This window comes from Fukomys damarensis, unplaced genomic scaffold (genome assembly GCF_012274545.1).
Source record: "Fukomys damarensis isolate Sample0158 unplaced genomic scaffold, DMR_v1.0_HiC HiC_scaffold_17, whole genome shotgun sequence".
Taxonomy (NCBI): Eukaryota; Metazoa; Chordata; class Mammalia; order Rodentia; family Bathyergidae; genus Fukomys; species Fukomys damarensis.
Genome location: NW_022900929.1, coordinates 59,727,774 through 59,740,937, shown reverse-complemented (window position 1 = coordinate 59,740,937; position 13,164 = coordinate 59,727,774). Strand labels below are relative to the sequence as shown.

Here is a 13,164-nt window from a genome sequence, read left to right as displayed (position 1 = left end):
AATAAGTATCAAAAGGAAGTGATGATTTAACTTATAAATATAAACCACAAAGAACACAGGAAATAGGATACTGGGTTATACTGGAAACATTTCCATATAAAACTATACTGCATAATTTTATGAAACTATTAAGGAAACAAAAGTATAAATGCCACTCAGATACAGTAAGAATCAAAGTTAACATTTTCTAAAGAAAAGGCTGCAAGTTATCACACTCCCCAGATTATTATTCATATGAAAATACAGGGAATATTTTCAACATTGAGAAATATACTCTTAAGAATATATTTAATATAAATAAAAATAACAAAAATGTTGGCAATTTTTTTGTATTAAATTTTAAATACTAAGCAATAAGTATAGGATACTTAAAAATGTGTCTCTGAGTCAGTAGGCAAGAGTGATTTTCCAAGATGCCTTTTTTGTTTCAGTTAAAATTAAAATCCACACTGTCTAATCCTTGGAGTCAATTTGTAATTAAGGGGATTTGATGAGAGACCAGGCACTGAATTAATGATAAAATTTAATATCTGTTTTAATGCATCAACATAACACAAAAACTAACCAACACTGAGCAACACAATAAAGTTATTTTGTTATAGAGAAAAGACTACTGCTATGTCAGTGTGTGAATGTTAGTTTTTTTAGAATAAGTGTACATGTAAGAAATCAACATTTATTTAAAAATCAACATTTATGTAAAAAATACTAATAGAACGGAGTTTTTTTGGGGGGGTTTAAAAACTGCACTGGTAAGTGCAGTTACTTTTACTTAGTTTTAGTAATCTTTAATGAAGGACTCACTTACTTTCCATATGACTCAAAGGAGAAATATTTTATTTAGTAGCTAGAATAAATCAATTGTAGATCACAATGTAAAATTGTTTTTCAAAATGTATTTTTAGTTTATAAAGAACACATAGTTTAAAAAATCCATCAGGTTGCATTTCATAATGTCTTAAGCAATCGTTTAGATTTCGTATCACACTTTTCAGAATTCATACAATTTAATCACTTTAGTGCACAACTTCATTTGAATTTGTTACTGGAAACAGCTAAAAATGAAAGTACATTTCAGTGGACCAGGATTCTCCATGTAGTCTCATCCAACTTAGCTCTGCCCCATAATACAAAATCACTCAAAAAAGATCTAAAATGAAAAATAGCACCAAAATAATGACTTCCGGTCAATACAGAAATCAAGTCAAAAGTTAAGCAGAACTAAAATTGAAAGGCACAATTATTAACTTTTTAAAAACAAAAATTCAATAGGCCTGAAAGAACGAGGGGAAATATTATTTTCTCGACTTTACTTTCCAAACACAGTCTTTACTGGACAAGTTTTCAGATTTGGAGTAAAATATTCCAATTCAATAAGCTTTGAGTCAGGCCCACATTTATTATTTTGAAAATATTCCTTTGATGATTCTAATATACATACTCCTGTAAAGATCTACTGACCTACACTCATTACCTACCAATGAACAAACTGGATCTCTACTAGGTATCAATTTAATGCTACCTAGGGCATTGCTCTCAACAGTGTATCATAGACTTCTACTCCTCTACATCTTCTGGCCACTGTAATACTAAAAGTCTACAGGTCATGAAAAAAAGAGAGAGGAGATCATAGGGTAAAAACAGACATAAGGAGGAAGTGAGTAACAAAGAACTGTTAATGGGACAGAAATCAGAAAGGCCTGAGGAAGGAAATCTTGAAATGCTGACAGTTTCTCATATGATCCATTTCTTTTCAGATCAGTGCTCATTTTCATAGTAAAATAATTTCATTCTACCACTACCAAATTCATCTCTACTTTAACCACAGACAAGAGCAGAGTGGTCAAACTGATGATAGGAAGAATAGGTATGAGTAGGCACAGGGAGAAGGGAAACAGGCTTTGGTGATGTAGAGCATTTTAGTCAAAGGAAACACCAAGGCCAAAGATCAGGTGATACAAACACTACAAAACGTTTTCAGGATCTAGCCAACGCCATTTTATATAATAAATCAGCCTGTGTGCTAAAAAATTCAATCTCCTACTGAAAATTTACTCATTAAAACATTTTTGACACATTAAAATTGTATAAAGTTTTTAATAGTTAAATTTGCAATACCACTTTATATATCTATTATTATTTTGTCTAAATAAATATCCAATTCAAATACTATGAAATGAAATTAGAAAAGCATCACTAGTGACCAATACTAAAAGCAATTAATGCAAGAATCACCAAGTATTACATTGTGTTTGTAATAATCTCTATAGAGGATTTCCACCATAGCCTGTATTACTTTCATTGCAGTGGTTAAAGTTCACAGTTGTTTCATCTGCATCCATAAGTTTTTATTGTATCTTGACAGACTTGAAGAAACTTTGTGAGCTTTAATGATGTAGCTTTAATTGGTGCTGCAGTCAATGTATTTCTTCATTTTAGAAAGCCCATAGTGAATGCTGTCAGTATTTCCTCATTTGGTATGAAAAATAAAACTGGTGTGACTGAGAGTATTGCTTGTAAAGAAAATACACTCTTCAGAAAAAAAATTATTATATTGCTATGGTTTGGGTCTATGATTTCTTGAGGTTATGGGTGAATCTAGAATGCATGACGCTAGGATTAAGTGCATGTGATTATTAAAGCACTACAAGTGAGTGACTGGTTTGGCACTGCCCTAATCCTGGTGGTCTGAACAGGATAAAGGGAGCAGAAAGACGCTTTTAAGAGTCTCGTAGCCTTTGCTACCTTATGTGTGCCATATTGTTTCTTCTCTGCAAGGCCTGTTTGTATCCCTGTCTTTTGGCGGGGGGCGGGGGGTTACCAGGGGATCAAACTCATGATTTTGCACTTGCAATGCAGATGGCTGTACCAGTGAGCTAAATCCCTGGCCTTGTTATCCCGTCTTGGAGCCAGCTGACTATGGACTGAAACCTCTACAATCTGTGAGCTAAATAAACTTTCCCCTTTACCTTTGGATGTCAGTATTTCGTCTCAGTAATGAGAGAAAAGGAACTAACACATGTGGAAAACAAAGCCTACCACATCGAACAAAGAATTGATCTTAATCAACTTTGCTGCAATATTTGACACAGTGAACCATTCCCTCCATAAAATTTTATTTAATCTCAAAATTTTGTGATCACACAATCTGTGAATCATCTTCCCATCTTTCTCTTTCTTTTCAGGCTCCTTTGTAAATTTTTTATTTGTACAACACTTTAGTACTAGAATGAAGTATTATTCCATCTTTTTATTTCTCTCCTTCTGAATCTTCTGAGCATTCCTGTACACTTCATGTCTGACTATAATCTGTAGAAGATCTGGTACCATTGTCTTCCTCTTCCAACTATTTCGTGTCACTGTTATTTCCCACTGTATGGTTACTTATGCACTAAACAAATACAAGAGGACTTATCAATGTCTTGCTTACAATATTGAGAAGCCAGAAACAATGTGCATGCTCTACAATAGGGAACTGCGAAAATTAAATGTTGCCTTTCAAGGCATTGGGATCTACAGATCCTAAGAAAAGAAACATATAGATCTGCACTTATAGATATGGAGAAATCATGTCATCTAAGTTACTCCACTTTTGTTTAAAATATATTCATAATAATATTGAGAAAAAATCTTGAATACTGATTTCAATTGGTACATGTGCCTTTTTTTGGGGAAATTGTATAAATCTTTGCTTCTTCTGTATTATATAATTTTTTTCTCTCATTGAGTTTATCGGTACATTTTAGGCATACAGTACAGTTACATTCATCATTGGGATCTTGTACCTTTACATGACATGTGCTTATTTTTGAAACAATAATTTTTGAGGCAAAAGATTTATGGTATTCTAACTTATCAAGACTAAGACTTAGAATTACATCAGAAGATGGAAGAAGACTGGTTTTCTTATAGAAGAATTAGGATGATAAAAAAATCAAATGCAAGGCGAATTAACTCTGTGTAGCAAAATTACTGCTGAGGAGCACTATATACTAGGTACGAGGTAAATGTAAAAAGAAAGGAAGTAAGGAAGATATAAAGAAAGGGAGGACATAAGAGAGGGAAAGAGGGAGGGTGGTGATACATATAAGAACAAAAAGTTCGGAAGCTTTAAGAAGCCCAAAGGAGAAATTAATTCAATGATGGAATACATATAACCTACAAAGAAGTAACAGTTATAAATAGCATAAGCTTCATGCTTCTATTCGTTCTTGTGCTAAGTTCCATGGCAGCAAGGTAGAGGGACTCATGCTAATAATGAACACATAGTAGGATCATGGCAGAAAAACTGCAAGTGTAAGGAACCCAAAGCTTTTGATATGTGTTATGCAATTTTTGCTTGAAAGGAAGACATTATTCTTATTGTATTGAATACTAAACAAATCCCCCCTCTGTTTTGAAGGGAGATATTACCTTTATTTTCCAAAATTATCTGCTGAACAAATTACTTTAAATTTAGTCTGGGACAAAGGCCCTAAATACCACTACAAATCATGTAACACACACACACACGCATACACACACACACACACACAGAGTCACAGCTGATCGATTTTGAGGAACACAACCAGCATTAGTTTTTTTTAATTAAGTAAAAACAGTCCAAATACATATATGTTATGAGAGTATATATTCATTTTTTACATTTTTGTCTTGGTTTTATATTTATATGTTTGTGTATTAACTGGGTCACAATATAAAATATGATCATGTTGCTATGCCTGACATATACTTTACTATATGGTCAGCTATGAATATTATAATAATGTAAATACATAACAATAATGTAACACAAACTTGAGCCAAATTCTCACCTTCCTAGTCAATAAATTACTAAAACTGAAAATTTAAGAAGTGTCTTAAGCTTTTCATCTAGACATACAGAAACAGACAAGTTAAAAGTGGTCTTGTCTGGGGAGCTGAAATCAGAAAAGGTAGATGGGAAAGCAAATTGCTTTTGCTTTTTTATTATAATATGTATACAGGCATTTGACTTTTACAATATGTGCTTTACTAAATGGCTAAATACTTATACACAAAATATTTTTCATAGTAGTATTCATAGGAATGCAAAATTATAAACAATTTACATAGGCAACTTTAAGGGGAAAGAAAAATCATGGTGCATTTAAAGGAAGGTTTAAAAAGAATACATAATTCTACTGAAGAATGCTTCTGATGTGTCGATGAAGGAAAGGGAATACTGAATTGCACAGGTGGCATTAATTCATTTAAAAGATAGAGTATTTATTTAATAAACATTATATTCCAGGTACCGTTGCAAGGTGTGCAGCCAAGCCTAGATTTCAGCTGATGTCCTTAGGTATAGCCACTCAAGTTGTTAACAGCTGGCAGCTGCTCGTCATGGTCAATGTCTTTGACTTTCTGAGTGTCAAACAGTTTTAATAGACACAGAAAGTGTACAAAGTAAAAAAAAAAATCCCTGGTCTCATAGAGCATTAATTTTCATTAGGAAAACCGACAATACAAATAAACAAAAATATATATCATAAGATGATAACCAGTACTTCACAGAAAAAACAGAAAGGGAACAGAAAATGCTGATAGGTTTGAGTTGAGATATTAATAGGTAAAGTCTCACTAGCCAGCTGGCATTTGGGTAGACATGAAAAACTAAAAGTGAGCTATGTGAACATTTCGTAGAAGAGTGTTCCTTGGAAGATACAGGAAGTACAAGACTGACATGTAAGCATGACTAGTGTGTCTGAGGAATAGCAAGAGGATAGTGCATCTAAAGAAAAGTCTGACATCAGAGGAAGTAACATAATCTAATCTACATTTTAACAGGATTGTTCTGGAAGCTGCACTGTGAATAGAAAAAGGCAACAATAAAAACAGCCTACGATTGGGAGGTTTTTACAATAATCCAGGCAGGAAGTGACAGAGCTCGAGAAATAGTAGCTGTGGAAGTGGGGAGAAGCGGCTGAATTCCTGATATGTGTTACAAGTGCAGCCAAGAAGATTTGTTTACAGGTAGAATGCAGAGTATGAGAAAAAGAGTAAAAAATGACTTCAACAATCTTCACCGACTGGTAGGATAACAAGATGTTCTTTACAGACTCTGCAGCTAGACCAGATTGGGCAATACAATTAGGAATTTGGTTTTTGGCCTAAGAAGCTTGAGATGTTGATATGTGTACCCAGGTATGACAGGCAGCCTGTAACATAACCCCACAATGATCTTTGCCTCCTTGTATTCATGCCCTGTGTAATGGCTACCCCTTGAATGTGAGCTGGACTTCGTGAGTAGCTTTTGATGCCAGATGTGGTAATATATGCCTATAATCCTAGCACTTGTGAGGCTGAGGCAGGAAGATTTCTGTGAGTTCAAGGTCAACCTGAACTATAGTGAGACGGTCTCAAAAAACAAAACTAAATTTAAAAAATAGTGATTTTGTTTTGAGATAATTATAAAATTACATAAAGTTTTAAAAATGTACAGTGGGGTCCCACATACCTTGTAGCAGATATTTCCAAATATTTAACATCTTGTGCAACTACATTATAGCATTTAAGTCAGGAATCTGACAGTGTCATTCTGGAGGCTGTGGTCCAATTCACAGAGCTTATTGTGACTTCATGAATCTTACATGCACGTGTGTGTGAATTTAGTTCTATGTAGTATTATTACTTGAAAATTGATACAAGCATTATCACAATGACATGCAGAGTGTTATATCACCACAAGGAGCCCTTGGGCCACCTACTTTGTAGCCATAACCTATTATCTTGTTGTAATTACTAATCATATACTTTTTCCTCTAAAGCTGTCATCTTACCTATAATACTGACTTAAAATTGTACTTTCCTTAATTCAGAAACTATGTGGGCCTGAATTCAGGTCATCTCACAAATATGTATTACTGAATAAATGAGTAAAATTATAATAGCATACTACAAATCTGTAAACACACAATAAATAGAATTTTAATTATTTTGAATGTTATCCAACTCCCTAATTTTGAAGATACAAAATAACTTTCTAAAGGCTACTCAGTTGGGTAATAGCAGAACACAGACAAGAAAACAGGTCTTTGACAGCTACATCAATATTCTTTTATCACACCATATATACCAAATGGCATAATGTATCATACTTTGTATAAAGATTGCTTATATTTATAACAATTGTAACAATATCCCTATACTTACTATCTCACAAAAGTGGAGGCCATGTTAATTGGATTGCTGTATATGTAGTAAACTGGAAATACAAGATTTTAAAATTCAAAATCTATTCCCAAAGTTATGTATTGTGCTAGAAAATAATCCCAAACCATACTCCACTCACAGTAAAGGGCTGATATTATCTTGGCATATAAAAGACTACTAATTCACTTTAACTGATAATTTTATCTAAAGAAACAGTTATTATTTACTATTCAGGACAATGAATGTTGGTTGGTATTTACTCATTCTCATAAAAAAGCTTATCCTGCAGTGAATTCTAAACTTCAAAGAACAAAATGAATACACTAAAACCTCTTCTATCAGAATATTTAGAAAAACAGAGACTTTATTCAGTTCATGAGAAAAGAAAGTTTAGCACAAAATAGAAATCCTTCTACAGAGTTATAGCTAGGCATATGCAGTGATTATTAAGATAATTTACACCAGAATAATTCCATTTTATTTTGTCTTAAAGACATTAGATGAGAAAAATATTAACATCACGGAGAGCTTAAAAGTTATTTATTTAAAAAACAAACGGTTGTATAATATAATCCAAATGATGTGCTAAATTCCAAGTGAACAACATAAAAAATGACAATCTCTTATGATGAAGAAATTAATGATTTAGAGGAGACAACTAATAGAGACTTTTAAAATAAAACAAAAGAAAAGATCAGACAAAATGAAGTAACACATACATTTATAGAAACACCATGAAGTAGGGAGTATCTTGGAACAAGCACAACTAGAGGAAAATGGCCCAAAAAATGAAAAAAGGGGACAGCAGGGTAAAACTAACGGTGTGTTCCATGTGTACTTAGGAGAGGCTTGGGCTTTCTTTCATGGGCAGTAGGAAGCAACTGAGCATGGTTATTCATAACTGTTACCTCATTCTTGCTTTCTACAGGTACTTTTACTCTGAAATATTTAGGGCATTATTCCTCTTGTTCTCAGTGTATTTAAAATATTATTCTATGATTGTTGTTGTAAAGTCAGTGAGTCGGCCATTCCTCTGTAGAGATGACTTTTCTCCTTGTTTGTTTCAAGTGGGTTTCTAAACTTCAGTGTTCATCAAATTTGAAAACACTTATCATGACGAAAATTCATCTGAGATTCCCAGACTTCAGGTTTCTGCCATTTGACAATTTGAAAAACATTTTTGTCATGACTTTTTGTGTCTGTTCTTCCCCACTCCCTATATTATCTCCTCTGGAATTCTGAACAGATCTATTTTATTTTTTGGTATCGGGGATTGAAGTCAGGACCTTTCATTTGTGAGGCAGGCGATGGTACCACTAAGCTAAATCCCCGGCCCAATAGATCTATTTTAGGTATTTAAACTCTTATGTCCTTTAATACCTCTTTTATATCCTTATTTCTTTGTCTCTCTGACTTCTATTTCAATACTTGTTTCACATCTATCTTCCAGGTTACAGTAACTTCTTAAACTGTGAAATCTGCTGTTCAACCTATTTACTAAGTGTTATGGTTATCTTAGTGTAAATTTCTCTAAGTTCAACCTAGTTTACTATCAAATCTAGTCATGCGTTTTTAGTTTCTTTCCTGACTCTTGCTTTCAAGCCTTCCTTTTACCTCAAAGATACAGAGCACACTTATGATATATCCTATGATGGATAATTAAAATACCTGAATGACTTGTTGAACTATATGATTCTGTTGTCTTACATTTTTGCTGATGTTCATTAGAAGTGCTTTTACTATTAAGTAATTTCTAATTTATTTTTCTATTAGCTCTTTCTCTATCAAAATTGTTGGATGCAAATAGAAGACTATTTGCTTTGGTTTGTTCTCTATGGGCTACTCTGGGGCAGGACCATTCAAGTTAAAACCACAGCTCTTAGACACATACACTAAGACATTAGTCTACCTGAGTGATAGTAAACTGCCTGAAATCCTGTAATGAATGACAAAATTTCAGAGAAGATTTTTTCCCCCTTCCAGTCAAGTCAAATTGCCTTAAACATTAATGGTGATGCCATTTCACCAGCTTTAGAGATAATTTTTCATGATATTCCCTGGCATAAATAGGGCTGGTCTTGCCCTTGTAGTCATTAAAATGGAGGCTCAAATTCACCAAGTTTTGACAAATTCACTCAGGTTGAAAAGACAGTTTCAGGTAATCACTTTTTGCCCACAGGTTTTATTATTGATTTTTTTTTCCATTTCATTTCAACTTTGGGGCCTTTACAGATTCTTTATTTGCCTTCCATCATAATAATGTTTTAAAATATTCTTATAAAAAATTTAAAAATCTTTTCTCATTTTTAAGACAAGAGGGTTATTTAAAATATATTTTCTTATATTCTTGAAAATGTAAGGCAGTGAGGTTTACGAGTAGAAGAGGAAATCCTGTGCTTCAGAATCATAGCCAATGGTAGTATGACAACTGATTAGGATAGAAAAGTTAGGGAAATATTTATCCTGTTATTGTCTAGATTGTGGCCTTGATAAAGCAGAATAAAAATGAGAGTAAAATAGGAAAAAAACACAGCATAATCAACAGGACTGGATGCTGAATTGCTTTGTGGTGGGTGAGATCATAAAACAGTATGATGAGCATGGCGATTATTATAGCCTACATGTGTATGAGGATTAATGAGTAGCTATTACTGGATCAAGCTGGAAGTAAATAATAGAAAGCAATTAAGAATTATATAAAATATAGAGCTTTATTCTCTCACCAGTAAAAGAAGTCAGGATATAGGTCCTTAATGTTCTCTCACTAGCTCACTGGCTATGGGACTTGATGTCAGATAGCTTCTCTTGGACTTTTTTTTTTTTTTCATTACTGTAGTGACACTAGTTCCAGACATCAGGTAAGTGTTAAAGGTAATAAAAGGGAAGGAGTGATGGTGTTTATTTCATCTTCTCTTATATCAAAAAACTTTTTCCAGCTGTATCCTTTCTTCCTGCTGTAGTCCTGCTGTAGGTTCCTTGTTACATCTCACTGGCAAAAAAGAAAGACTGAAAAAAATATTTAACTTCCACTTCAATACAAAGGAGACTATGACTAGAATAAATGTTGAGTTATACAGACAATATAATATGTTTGAGTTAGGTCCTGACTTCTTCCTTATGGAGAAGGTTTATGAAGTCAAAGCATCTGGTTTCAAACTTGCTAGGTAAGGTGATATTCAAATATCCAAGTGGAGGGGTTGACGTGACCTTCACTAGGACATAAATAGTGATGAGATAAGAACAGGTGAAACAGAGAAGGGAAAGAAAACAACAAAAGAAACATCCTGCAAGTGAGGATATGGAATAACAAGTACTCTCATTCATTAGTGATGGAAATACTAAATGGTATATAGCCACTTTGAAAGACAGTATGGCAGTTTCTTATAAAATTAAACATATTTTGCCATATGTATGACCCATCAATGACATTCCTTGGTATGTACTCAAATGAGTTAGACAACTTAGGTTCACACAAAATCCTGCACACAGATGGTTATAGGAGACTTATTTCTAATAGCAAAAGAGTTGGAAGCTTGCCAGAAGACCTCCAGTGAATAAACTGGTACATCTAAATAATACTCGATCATTTATCACTAAGAAGAAATGAGGTATTTCTGAACTATAAGAAAGTGAGCTTTGTAACCTTCAGAAGATATGAAGGAATTTTTTTATATGTAGGAATTTTAAATGTACATTATTAAGCAAAAGAAGCCAATACTAAAAGGCTATCTATTGTATGACTCTACCTATATGATGATATAGTCAAACTATGGAGAAAGTAAAAAGATCGGTATTGCCAGGGATCACGAGGTCAAGATAGATGAACAGGCAGAACACATTGGGGGCAGTGAAATTATTCTGTATGATACAATGACTACTAGACATTACACATTTATCAAAACTCATTATGTGTATACTAGCAAGTAAGTTCTGTTGTAAACTGAGGATTCTGGTTACGACAACCCGACTATAACAAATCTACTACTTTGGTCCCTGATGGTGATAGTGGGGGAGGATATGGAGGGACAGCGGGTACATGGGCTCTTTCTTTACTTTTTATTCAATTTTGATGTAAACCGCAAACTGCTCTAAAATAGTTTATTTTAAAAAGTGGGGGGACCAATACTTAACCTCAGAAACACCTATACTTTATGGCTAGGTAGGAAAAAAGGGACCAGCAATCAAGACTAAGGAAAGGCAATCAAAGGAGAGAAAAATAATAAAGCTTTAGCAATAGGGAACAGGAAAGTGTTTCAAGAGAAAGGATCAATAGATTGAAATATAGTCCCGGCTGGCCTTGAACTCATGGAAGTCCTCCTCCTGCAGCCTCCCATGTGCTGGGATTATAGGCAGATGCCACCACACCTAGCTTATCCTTCAGTTGACTGGGATATTGAATATGATAATGAAAAGTATCACAGGTTTATTAGCAATCAGAGGTCGTCTACTGTCTAAGAAAAAAATGGCTTTCAAGGAAATTATACTGGAGATCTGCAATTCTAGGAGGTTAAAGATATGTAATAAGGAAGGTATATTAATGAAATTAAAAAGGAAAGAAAGCACATATAAACTTTCTTATTAAGTTTAATGATGACATACTTATGACTAATCTATGTCTAAAATATTTAAGATACAAAATGATGTTCTTCAGGAAGCCAAATTCTTAACATAAATGAGCAAAATTTATTTTAAATGAAAAAATAATAACTAGCATAAGTATAATTCAGCCCCTCACTCAGTAGACACCACTGTATATTACTTATCAGGAAAATTAAAGACATAAAAAGAGAAGAAAACTTTCTATGTCTACCAAATGCAGCTAATATAAAGAATGGTTGTAAATGATCATAAAAAACCTGATCTTATGTTCTACAATGCAAATAATTTAGGAAGAATTTTCAGTTATTAGAATAAAGACATTATTATTTTAATGATAATATATTTCTGACAGCTCTTTCCTTGTATGGCAATTATGATTTTACCATAATCAATGCTTTGGAAGGTTCTGCATAATGGATAACTATTAAATTTTTTCTTGTCTCTAGACATACCCCAAAACTGCTTCTTTCAGAAATTTGAGTGTAATTCAGGGAAATAAGTCATGAATTTTTCAAAAATTATTCTATTCAAATTCACCTTTAGTAGTGATAGTAATAACAGTGCCATTTATAATAAAATGTTAAAAATATTATTAGTGCTATTTTAAAAAAATTGCTCCTTATCTTCATTTGGACACAGACAATATTAAATCAGTTAATAAAAAAATGACACATACAAATGTTTCTGTTTCCATAAATTGCAGCCCATGTTTAATTAAATTTAACATAAACACACAACCAAAAATGTCAGAATAAGACTGGGCAATTACTATATGTTAACTATTTGGAATTTTAATTTCAGCTTTCTTTTTTTTTTCAATACTAGGAATTGAACCCAGGATCTTTTCACTGAACTACATCCCCAGTCTTTTAGATTGTTTATTTTGAGACTGCATCATGATATTCACTAAGTTGCCCAGACTAGGTGTAAACTCATGATCTTCCTGCCTTTGCTTCTCAGAGTGCTAGGAAAATAGGGGTGTATCGCCACTCCCTTAAATTGTTTTTAATAAAAACAGCCACATTATATTAAGCATATAAAATGTGTTCCCTAATACTAATAAGAAATTAGCAAGCATTACAGAAGCAGCCATTAAAACAACCTTGATTTTCATTTTGAAAACAATGCTTTAAAATTATTGTACTTAATTTTCATGAAATAGTCCATTCTTTGGATCAGAAATATATAATTGCCTCTTTTCACAATCATCTTTATGGTCTATCTATACATTAAGTAGAAAGAAAAAAAGAAAATGAATTATTAAGTTATAAGCTCACCACGAACAATTTCAAAATGAAGCTAAATATATTTTGTAGAAAAATCTGATTTCTGTTGAACCTTTTCTTGGGCAGATTAAAAATAATTCTATATCAAAATGTCATCATTTTCTAA

General features: G+C 33.0%; 1 protein-coding gene across 7 annotated transcripts in view; it reads right to left on the bottom strand.

Annotated features, from left to right (window-relative positions):
• Mipol1 (mirror-image polydactyly 1) overlaps window positions 1-13,164 on the bottom strand; it is a 301,689-nt gene that overhangs the window by 146,229 nt on the left and 142,296 nt on the right. The window lies entirely within an intron of this gene.